Genomic DNA, 12,439 nt, shown 5'->3' with positions numbered 1-12,439 from the left:
ATTATGCTGAAACTTCACTCCCACTCATGTTTCAATTATTTAATTAAAATGGCCATTCTGAAAATGAAGCAGACATGAGAAAATATAGAATAAAAGAACAGACTGTGACAGGTTTCTTGAAATAGGATTAAAATTTTCACAAGTCAAATAAATATATTTTTTAACTTATAGCATTTTTTACTTCATTAGCTTTTTATGTAAACAAATACTGATGCAGGTTTGTGTTACAAAGTGCAAATATTTTTAAGTGTCATTTATTCAATGCTTATACCAGATATTCTGGAGGGTCTAGTATTTTTTTGTTTTAGCTGAGTAGTCAAACAATTAACCAGAGAATTTTCTTAGACATACATGTTTTATTAAGGTCACCTAAAATTGAAAACTCAAAACACTAGCCATACACCACCACAAATCCAAGTATTACATTTATGCAGTTAATGAAGTAATCAGGCCAATTATATTACCAATATAGACATTGGGCAGAACAAAAAAAAAAAGACAGTTGGCACTTTCAGAGTCTGATAACCCTGGCTTACAATGTCCAAAGGTGGATAGGAAGAAGTGCCAAAACTTAGCGGTGGCTCTGTGGCTAAGGATCTGTACATGTAATGGGAAGGTTGGCAGTTCAAATCCCGTGCCCAGCAGAGAAATCCTACTCTGTTGGGCCCCTGAGAAAAGCCCTTAACCTGAACTGCTTGAGGGGTGCTGTACAATAGCTGACCCTGTGCTCTGACCCCAGACTTCTCTCCCTGTCTGTGTGTCTCATGGAGAACAAGCTGGGGTATGTGAAAAAGATTAATTCCTAATGCAAGAAATCTCTTATCAAAACTGGGATTTAGAAATGTACTGTAACATTAAAGAATCTTATCAAATTGAAGGGGAATCATGTTGAAAAATCTGAATGAATTTTTGTACATCCCACTTAATATAATATGTTTCAGTTTAAATCATTTGTTTTATTTTTGTAAAATATATGGCTAGAAATCCTTAGTATGCTAGTTGTAAAAATGTAAATCACCCATATAGGCAAAGCATTTCAAGTAGCAAATACTAAATGAAGCTAAAATATTTTGCTTAAAACTAGAACATCCACACATTTAATAACCTTTCTACTATCTGACTGTATAACTCACAGCTAAAGGTTAACATGGCCTTTGAGGATTTATAAAGGCCTGTTATTGGCCCCATCATCTCACAGCTGAAAGGGATCTCTAATCATGAAAATCTATCAAGATGAGATTGACAGCCTTGGTTTAATGATGAGATAAATCAAACACACCTCTTGCATACTTCTATCTTTACAATCTTACTGATTCATTTCACATATACTGTAAAAACTATATATTTCCTATGTGGGGTGAAATGAGTGTGAATCAAAAGATTTTGCATTAGAAAAACACTAAATTAAGTGGTTATATGTACAGTATAAATAAGAAACACCACATTGGGTTAAGGTGAAAATTATTTATTTCAAAGCATAAGATTGTCTGGTAAAAAAATAGACACCCTCTTTTAATGACCATGTTCCTGACAGAAGACCATTACAGATCACTGATGGGATGAGCTGTGTTATCTTGTGGAGGTATGTCCCATTCATCTTCCAGAACTGACCACACATGCTGAGTAGCATGGATGTCAAGCAATTGACTCAGCAATAGAAGGTGGATGAATCCTTGGCCCTCTAGGATCCGCTGCATTTCCCAGACAGTGTATGCTGGAGTTCCATCTTTTAGAAAAACTACAGTTCATTGGTAACAGTTTGTACTGGCAGAAATTAGCAGGGGACCCTTCTGCAGAATACTGATGCATATGAGGGTATTCAATCTTTCTTAGCACAATATTACTTTCAGTATCTAGTTGCCTAAACCACACCCTACACAAGGAAAAAAAACTCTACAATTAACGTTCTGAACACCTGATGCTCAGAGACATCCAGCATGATTTAGAAATCTGATTCGCATGCGGATTCAGAAATCTGCCACTATGCTGTTTTCACTTACTGTAGGTATCACAACTTATTTAAATTAGTGTACAAAGGAACAAGTAATAGGCTTATTCCATGCTGAAAAGAGAAGAAAGAAAACACAACATTTTGGAATGCTGGAAGGGTGGAGGAGGCCGGAGCAGGGGAGAGGCAGAGTGGCCACTCAGGTGGTGTGAAGTGGAGAGAGGTGAAGTTGAAACCTGCATTTGAATAGAGAAGATTATACGAAAACAAGTCTGTCACTGAGAGAAGGGGGAAGGTGTGAACCAAGTTTCAGGATAATTGTTGTTTCTGATGTCTTTCTGCTATGGGAGTTAAGAAAGCCTTCTTTGAGAATGCAAACAGAAAGATCAGTAAGATCATGGCTGTCTGAGGTGAAATGAGAAACTATGAACATGGAGAAATCTTTCATCTTCACAGCCCTAACAGTGTGTCTGGGGTGAAATGAGCTGAACACGTCTTCACTTCCTACACTGGCTTTGTCCCTGACCTCTACAAGCGATATATCGATAATTGCGTTGGTGCTGCCACGTGCTCTATGTAACGAACAGTTCTTTCCGGACCCTATGCGGACGACACAGTCCGACGGAGTGGGGAAACACTAGGGAAACGTCATGCAGGAATACGGGGCAGAAGACAGGGGGGCGTGTCCAAGGTGCGCTGGTGCACGGGGGAGGTGTGGCCGAGGCGAACAATCCGAGAGAGTAGTCCTTTGGGAATATCCAAAACACAAGGGTAAGTCCAAAACCAGAAGATCCATCAGAACAAGAATTAAAAAACCACGAAGGCCGGGTCGGAACCGGCGGACGGGGAACAGGAATGGGAACCGAGGTTAAAACCTTAACGGGACCAGGCGCTTCCTGGTCCCGGACTCGCACGATATGGAAATCAGATGCAGAGCCCGGATGAGCGTCAGCGCCTGGCTTTTAAGGTGGGCTGGGAATGGGGAGCAGATGCATAGAATACAGTCTCACGTGAAAGGGCTGGAGCACCCTTAAGGAGGGGGGACTATAATCGTGACACTCTAATGACCAGTTAGTGCACTTCCTGCATCACTTCACCAACCCACCTGGCCCTCAAATATACAGTTAACATATCTTCCATTTCTCTTCCCTTTCTAGACATAAACCTATCCATTAACCATTCCCGACTCTCTACCTCAGTCTATTGCAAACCCACGGATTCACACAGCTATCTACTGTACAGCTCATTTCACCCCAAACACACTAAAAACTCTCTCCCCTTTTCACAGTTCCTTCGGCTATGATGACTCTGCAGTGATGACATAGATTCCCTTGTTTTCATGTAATGTTCTCTATTCAAATGCAGGTTTTAACTTCACCTCTCCCCACTTCGCACCACCTCTCTGCATCTCTCCTGCTCCCGCCTCCTCCACGCTCCCAGCTTTTGTTCTTCTGTGGTATTTAATTTTTGCTGTCTGCCATGTCTTTCTCACATCCGAAGAAGGCTCCACAGCCGAAATGTTGTGTTTTTTTCTTCTCTTTTTAGCATAGAATAAACCTATTATTTTTTCCTTTGCTGCCTATGCATGCTGATGCAGCTACCCACCTGAACTAAATTAATATACTATGTTTCTTCTTATTTTCAACCTCTCACTAAGTACATTTTACACAATATTCACTGTGGAAAACTCCATCAATCCATATTTTTAACTACATTTTCCAACACAGGGTTGCTGGGGAGCTGGATCGTATCCCAGGATCGTAGCTGCAGGAGGAAACTAGGAGGAAACCAGAGCACCCAGTGAAAACCCACATGAACATGGGGAAAACATAACATCTCCACACAGTTAGCAGGTCCAGAATTGAACCCAGCACCCCAGTGTTTAGGGGCAGAAAATACTAACAACTGCATCACTGTTTGCTGTTTGCAACAAGTTCACACTGTGACTGACCTTTTTAATCCACCTATTTTAAGTGAGCCACTAATTCCTGGTAAGAGTCTTGGCCTCAGAGCCAACTCCAGAAGCACAGGGCTCAAACTGGGTCTGCACTTTGAAAGAGACACTAGTACATCATAGGGCACATATACAAGAATACTGTTAGTCTGGAAAAACTAGGATTTTCCAGAATTCTAGTTTTAAGTAAATGTTTAATTTACTAGGACATCATCTATTCTTGGCCAATATAATTAAAATACCTAAAAATATGTCCTTTTTGAAATTAGCTTAATAGAGTACATAGTAATGTTATGAAGAAAATGTTCTCAGTCTATGGATTTTATAGAATTATGTGTAATCTAATTACTTATGCAACAATTTATGCAAATAGCATGTATACAATCACAGTCAACATCGCTATCCACATTTATTTCTAAATAAATTCCTTAGGCCAACTCAGGAAAACAACATTAATTATTAAACAATCATTGATGTCAAAGTGCATTTTTGATGCATAGCTGAGTTTAAGCAACATTTAGTTTAAGCTGAGGTTGGTCTTTATATTCCTAACTATTCATTTTACACAATTTTCATGATAGTTGGCAACTCAAAATAAAATGAGAAATGCCTGCAGCACTGATGCTGCACAGTGCCATAAACATTTATTTAAAAAGTGTGTATTGCAGCAGGATGTATATTTATATCACTCAGGCACATAATTTAATATTCAGCAATATATAAATTAAGAAACAGAAATCATGTGACATATGGTGTGTGTAGCAACTTTTTATTTTAGAAGCTAGCTCTAGCTCAAGGTTTTTAAGAAAGGAGCATGGTTGGGCCTGGTCAAGGTTGGTACTACAATGTGGGACAGCAAAGGGAAGTCAGTTTGCTGCTGCAAGTGGTGTTTGTAGACTAGAAGTTGGCACTCTTCCTCTGGAGAAATAACCCCCCCCATTAAATAAAGTATAGTGACTGAGGATGCTGTGATTTCAGATGAGACATTAAACCACAATCCTGGCTATATGGTAGTTAAGGTTTCATAGATAATAAGAATTTGTTGTTTATCTGTTTGCTAAATGAGCATACATTTGGTGGAGCTTCTCATACATACAGTAGGTGCTATTCAAATGAACCACTGTAACAGACCCACTTTACCAGTTAGTCTTCTGGAGACCTTGGCAATAAATAAAACCAAAAGATACAGATATCATTAAAAATGGAGAGCAGCATTATTTTATGATCCAGATGGTAGTACAAACAGTATCTCTGGAATGAAGTTTTATGAACTGCAAAATTATGAAGGCATACCCAAATTTAGAAATAGTTGACTTAAGCAGATAATGTGAAATGCAGCAGTAAAGAAAGTGGAACTACCTATTAAAATTCTATTCTTATGGAAAATAGAAGAGAGCAGAAATGCCATTTGTTCATGGACTTTATGAGTCTTTACAACAAATGCTATGTCAAAATTAATTACCTACTAATGGGGCCAAAACACGTCTAAATGGATCACTAGAATTTATTAAACTTCGAAGTCTCTATGGATGAAGCAGAGATGTAACAAGTTGATACCAGAATACAGGAGTGTCAGGATTAAACCAAGCAGAGAATGATAACAAAACAAAGGTGTTTATATAACATTAAACAAACATTCAGATGATCTAGACTCCCCAAAAATGTTCCATCTGTTTAAAGCTGCATCTATCTGTTTGAAATTGATTTAAAAATGTAATTACTACAACAATAAAAATTACAATAACAATTTCTGGCAGCTAGAAAAATTCAGAAAGTATGAAATGTTAATAAGAATATGACTTTAGAAATTAAGTGAAATAAAATAAAAAATACAATAAGTATCCTAGCAAATACAATGAGATTCATCTAGTGACAAATTGAATAACATTACAAGAGAAAAATTACTCTAATTTCCAAATAGGAACTTACTGTAGAATAAAGGATATTATTTGACTCCATTCTATGCAACACCAACTCCCATGCCATCACTGTATACTACTAAAAACAAAATAAGGCACACAGAAAAAGCTGTCTGATCTTGCCTACATGTGAGGGAATACATCAGAGTATTGATGTCATTATGAAACAAGAAAACAAATGAGGCTTCATTCATTTAGACAAGACAGATGCTTTTAGACAAGACGCCTTATAGCTGATGGACTCTTCTGCCTTCTGTGCTGAAATAAACAGATGCTGTCTGCCAGCATGGAGACCCTAAGAGTACACTGGGATACAACAGGAAAGACTGGACATCCATTTTCCCACATCCCTTAGTGGCTTCATCAATCCTGCAAAGGGCACTCTCTAATCCACAGTTTTTGGGCTGTGATCCAGGTAGAATCACAGCACAGAACACTCATCTGAATGAAGAGGGACTGAACTATCAATCACTGACGAAGTTTTAAAATAACTATGTAGGGTTGTTGTAACCTCCAAAAAAGTGTCCCCATATTTTCTGTGTGCTTTTTCCAGGTGCCAGTCTCACAATGCAAAATTTGGAAAAAGGATTGGGATTGTTTTTTTATTACAATAATCATGTTGCATTGTCATGTTCACTTCCCACTGGAAGACCAATGAGTATTAATCACCAATTTTATTCATCTGAAACCAAGTCCAAGTTTTGAGGTGAATTACTGTGTGGTTGACATCCGTACCTCTGTCTTTATGCCAGCTGTCCACAAATTCACCACCAAAATCTCAGTTTTAACACCTGCACTTGCAATTTCATTGGCAGCTAAAATAGAGTGGTCATCTTGGCTAGATCAGAAGAGCCATATTCGTTCAGTTCCTTCTTAATTGGGGAAACAAGGGATGAAAAATCAGCCTTTTTCCATGCCCCCTCCATCTTCGTTGGATCTCAAACAGAAATAAAATTTAAAAATGACAAGGGGGTAACAAAAAGAGGGAAAAAATGGATGGTAGGAAACAGTTTTTGTTTGAGATATTTTTGGTCACTTTCTGGTGAATCCATAAAAACACTGATCTAATGTAGCAATTTATTAGATATTTTGTTTTAATATGCTTCATATATTTTAATATAAATATATATATATATTTTTCATATATTAAAAATGTTTTCTTTTGCTTATTTTGGTTAAGTTTTCAGTATAATGATACTTGCTCCACACACCACACATCTGTCCTCAGCTCCAATATACACTTACATGTGAGCGATATAATGAGGGCCTTCCACAGACACACATACACACATACATATATCAATGTCTGGCTGTGTATATATATAAACTCTACCCTCTCCTACTGAAGCTCAGATCCATTCAAATTAGTTTCTTTTTCAAACAGCATTCTTGCAGGGTTTTCAACTGAGCTGTATGTTTTGTACTAGTGCTATGTTGTTCCAGGTCCACAACAGAGACTAGAAGTCCAGCCTCTACATATATGATACTATCGAGAGGGAGTTTACTCTGTAATCATTTCACTCACTGATAAAATATACAATGGAAAAAAGAAATATCTCCATACATTTGTTTCTTGTAATCCAGATTACCAATATAACATAATCTCACAACCTTATTTATTATGGTTCATCAGGGCTGTGCAACAATGATACAGACAAACTGAATGCTGCCACACAAGCTTATACTACATACAAGTGAAAAGCTACACCATAGTTTATTATACATACAGCTCTCATCCATAATGCTTAAATTCCAATTGGTTTAAAGATTAAGCAAACACATCAATTATCATCACAACATTTAAAGCAATAATATTTTTAACACACTGCTTGGCTCAGCAAACACTTTGCATACTGTACCTTGTTTGGCAGAGACATGTTATAATATCAAGGCTAAGGCTACAGAATGCCTACTAGCAAAGGAGGAATTGAACATCAAGCCATGAGCATTTTAACAAACATTTTCTTTCCTAATTACCATGCCACAAGAATTAAATGCAATAAATGTGTACACTATATTACAAGTGATTTAGAGAAAATAAAACACGTGATATGCAAATTATAGTTATTGAAATATATAAATTAATGGATAAGATTGATCAGGAGATACCTGCTCAATTTACACATTTGTTTAATTTAAGGCACAAGTATCAGGTATCCTAACTCACTTTTACAGAGAGGAAAGCTCTTGCAAGCAGGCTCAAAATTCGGTAATACCATCATTATCAAATGCAAATGCTGAAAGATAACAAAGTGCCATTCAATTTGCTCTTACCTTGTCTGACTTGCCCTAATAGGTAACAAGGCACTTAATTTGTGTGGAACAATCAGGGCTTTATCTCTGTCTCTCATTTTCTCCCACTCTGTATGTCTCTCAGAGCTAGAGGCACAGCTGCTCCCACTCCTCAGAGAACCACTCGACTGGAGGCTCGGAGTCTTTCCAAGCCTCTCAGCTCTCACTGCTTGGCTTCTGCAGCTCAGGAGAGCTTCTCTGATTGGCCCACACTATTCACTGTGTGTCTGCCCTGCTTGTCTCTTACATTCTCTTCTCACAGGTACTCTAGGGCAAGACACACAGGCTCTGAAAGCAGCCTGCAGTCTCTCTGTGGCAAAGTCGCATTGAAGGAAACTTAATTAATAAAAAAGGAAGTCGTGTAGTGCAAGTGCTGTGCCCCTCAAGACCAAAGCACGTTTGAGAGATGAACAGGGCTGGTTGGAGGTGTTAGCCCATCAATTAAGAAGAAAGGAGGACAGCAAAGGGGGGAGGGGTCTACTTACTTGAGCAGGAAAGGGAAAATTAGCCTCTTGTGAGATAAAGGAATGAAAACAAAACATTTTCATAGTGAAGACTGAAGTCATCCATGACCTGTTAACCATTTACTTCTAATATATTCATGACATAGCTCCAATTCATTGAATCCTATAAAAGAGATTTAACTCATAAGTTTACCTTTGAAGTAAAAGGAAGCAAGGATTATTTAATTTGGTTATCAATATACTTGCCAGGGATATTGGATCGCAAAACTATGCTACACCTGTGATAGCATTTGACAAGTTATAAATTATAACACAGAGTATAATTTATATATGGTGTCAGATGCACCGTAGTGCTGATTCATGTGAAATTCATAATGAAATTGCACCGAGTCTTTCAGACTGTCTGCCGTCTACTGTCCTTATCTTGTTTGCTTTTTTTTTAAATATCATGCAACATTCTTTCTTTTGTTTACTAAAATGGATGTTAAGGATCTTAGAAGCTTTGGGCATTTTTTTGCTTGAGTCATGTCAGAGTACGTTTTTCTCAGGATTATGACTGAATACGTAATCACGTGGGCATTGAGAATACAATATTAAAAATAATTAGTAGAATAAACATAAATTTGTCAGTACCAGGAGAACATGACACTGAATACAAATTGGATATAAAATGTAATTTCCTGAGGTTCCACATAAAAGTAAAGAGATTATTTGTGGCTACACAATGTATTGGTGGTATTTTGGTCAGATGTTGTGTTTACCTTTAGTAAGGCTAGATACTGGCTATCTTTCTGAGAGTGAGAAATTTTGGAGACGCATTATCGAGGGTGTTAAATCGATGCATGGAAAATCCTATAACTTCTTTCAAAGCTACTATAAAACCTCCAGGAAAATCAAAATAAAGGAAGCAGTAAGAATAAAAAATAGGGAAGTGTTGTTGAATGTATAACTACAGATATTTGTAGTTGCTTTCAGCAGCTGCTGTTAGTTTACACATTCAAATTAGAACCTCAAAACAGTTACTGTGCTGGGGCCTGTTAAAATCAATGAGAATGAATGGTTGTAGTGGGGTTCTCTTACAGCAGAGGAAAACACAGAAAAGATTGGATAACAAATCATGAAAAAAAGATTATGCAGTTCAATGAACTTCATTTCAAGCTGCTGGTTTGGTGGGTGTGTGGCATGAAAGCAGATAAATGACCCAGGCTCTGTATACTGTACATAGGGCTGTGAGAGACATATTATGGATTGTACAAAGAAATGTTTTTTTCCCTGTGTTTTAACTAGTTTAAATTGTTTCCTTTGGATTAAAGCCAAGATTAGGTCACATTTTTACAATAATTCCACATACAGTATATAAAAAAATGATAATTTAGCAAAATATGCTTGCACAGATACAATATTTTATTATAAATTATGAAACTATTCTTTTGGCAAATGTTCTAATATCTATGAACTATAAATAATTTGCATTTATTAGTTTTATTTATTCCTTGTGTTTGCAGTATATAGCAGTTTTCATCACAAAAGATATTCAGAAGCACCCACTTGGTTGTGAAGTGGCATCTGTTTTGCACCAGTGGCCCCTCCATAAAGCAGATCAAGTGGAGAAGTGAGAAATTCTTTCACCAATTGAATTAAGAGGGAAATACATGAATGCTTGGTTTCACAAGCTCACATTGGCATTTAGCCAGAAAGCTGAAGTTAACACTCAGTGATATACTTAGATACCAAAATAACACTTGTTCAGTCATGTATTTGATGTTCGCATTTCTTCTAACTTTTGTGACATCGTTATAGTGAGTTGTTCTTATGGTCATTAGTATTGGTTTATTTTTAGGTAACTATAGGAAAACAATTACCATGTCAATTTGATTCCAATTGTGATTTTGGTAATCATTAGTAATAATTTTAGTAATCATTTAATATAATTTAATAATGATTACTAAGAAAAGAAATCCTCCATAATATGTTACACCTGAAACCTTGACCAGCTGAGGGAGCCTGAGCATATGCTTTTGTTAATCCATTTTTTATTGATGCCTAGTGTTCACTTTGTGGTTTCTTGGAGTCAGATCACATTGTATGCTGAATAAAGAGGTTGGCTGCAGCAGAGTGTGCTGAGCCTTGATTAATGGCACACTGAAGTCTGTGTAGGAGATAAAACAATGGAGCTGTAACTTGAAAACACTTGTTTGAAATAATAGTAGGACTAAGGGATTCATATATACAATGTACGTTTTATTTACAAAAACAGAAAACAGAAAATAATTGTATATCAATATGGAATATGAAAGAATATTTTGTGTTATATAATTTACATGAATATAGTTTAGAACAAAATAGATGATAGGCATTAACTGGCATTGATTTACCATCTTAGTATTGTGATACTGTATATAAGACACCTTGCTCCACCTTTCCCACTCTGAGGGGAGTTGCTTTTAAAAGATAATTTGTCTTGGAGTCTTCATACTAAGTCATAGTATCTATTGACTGAGGCTGTAAATAATAGGCCAGACTTTAACAGACCTTTATCTAAATTGAGTAGGGTGTAACCTTCTGCTGTTCAGATCCTCTCTGCTAGCAGACATTCACAGTCTTGATTTGGAAATCAAACTCACCTTTTCTTTGTATTTACATTTCCATGCTTACATAGGGATCAAATATCGCCTGCTTCAGCATCAGTTTAGAGTGTAGAATGTGGATAAATATCTATTAAACAGTCTTAGATTTTCAAATATTTCTGTGTTCTTTGAAATGTATTAGGTGTGGTCATTGTGGTCATTGAATGTTCAGAGAGTGTTCAGGTTGGATGCCATTCCATAGTACTTTTTAAGTATTGTTCTGTTTCTTGCACATTAGTTTTTTTAATAATTCTTTTTTTATGGGCATAAGTATTCAGACCCTTGCACAGTTTCATGACATTTAAAATGAGCAATTAATATTTGTCAGATGCACCATCTACTTTTCGCATTCAGAGCAAAAAAACAAAACAATTAGAAAGCAGTTTGTAGATTAATATGCAGGAAAAACGGAAAGGTCATCATTGTGTAAACCTGTGCTTACAGAAGGAATTCACATGGGATTCCCCGTTTATTTTCCAAAAACGTAGAAAAATCCATGGGAAGATTTCCAGAGGTATCCACAGGACAGAAGTACTTCAGCTGCATCTAACTCCTTGCCTCATATTACATTCAGCGGGTTAACATTTTTTAATAAACTATAGATAACACATTAAAACATGACATAACATCATAATGTCTAACATTACAATTGAACTATGCTGGAATCACACCAGACAGCGACTAAAGACATTGTACTAACGGAGTTCAGCACTCGTCTCTGACAAAGCAAATATAAACACTAAAGGAAGCAGTGACATCACAAAACAAAACTACAGGCATTTAAAAACTCTGTTACTTCAGGTTTACTGCTCTTATGTAGAAAAAAACATGGTTGGTGGGGGGGGGGGGGAGTTTACAGAGGTATTCCAGAGTACTCACAGGACAGGAGTACTGCAGCTAGCAGCAGGGATCTAACTACCAACCTGCGTGAGGACATTACTCTTGAAAAATGTGCCACTACCTTATCACCTGATTACAGTTACTTAAGTATTCAAATCCTGTGCCAGATGACGGATCTATCTATCACTGTTAGGCCAATAACAACTTTGAAAGTTCAATGTTAGCTTTGGCAATTTTCTACTGACCTGCACTGTGGGGGATGTTGGATAACTGTTGGGTGCAACATACTATATGTCCTGCTGAAAAAAACATTAGTGCATCATCATTGAATTTTTCATATTAAAATTTCAACAAGCAGGGTGTCACAGTCTCGTCCTTCAAAGATTTAGAGGTGT

At 36.9% G+C, this 12,439-nt stretch overlaps 1 protein-coding gene across 5 annotated transcripts in view; it reads right to left on the bottom strand.

Annotated features, from left to right (window-relative positions):
* The window catches only part of cdh18a (cadherin 18, type 2a), a 336,613-nt gene that overhangs the window by 127,130 nt on the left and 197,044 nt on the right, over positions 1 to 12,439 (bottom strand). The window contains exon 1 of one of the 5 annotated variants that reach the window (XM_006634452.3): positions 8,096 to 8,249. The exons of the other annotated variants lie outside the window; for them this stretch is intronic. The gene's annotated coding sequence lies outside the window, so the exon portion shown is untranslated. Of the gene's footprint in view, positions 1 to 8,095; positions 8,250 to 12,439 lie in introns of those variants that run through there. 5 annotated transcript variants of the gene reach the window in all.

Source organism: Lepisosteus oculatus, chromosome 6 (genome assembly GCF_040954835.1).
Source record: "Lepisosteus oculatus isolate fLepOcu1 chromosome 6, fLepOcu1.hap2, whole genome shotgun sequence".
NCBI lineage: Eukaryota > Metazoa > Chordata > Actinopteri > Semionotiformes > Lepisosteidae > Lepisosteus > Lepisosteus oculatus.
The sequence above is the reverse complement of the archived record's forward strand: the minus strand, read 5'-3'. Positions and strand labels throughout refer to the sequence as shown.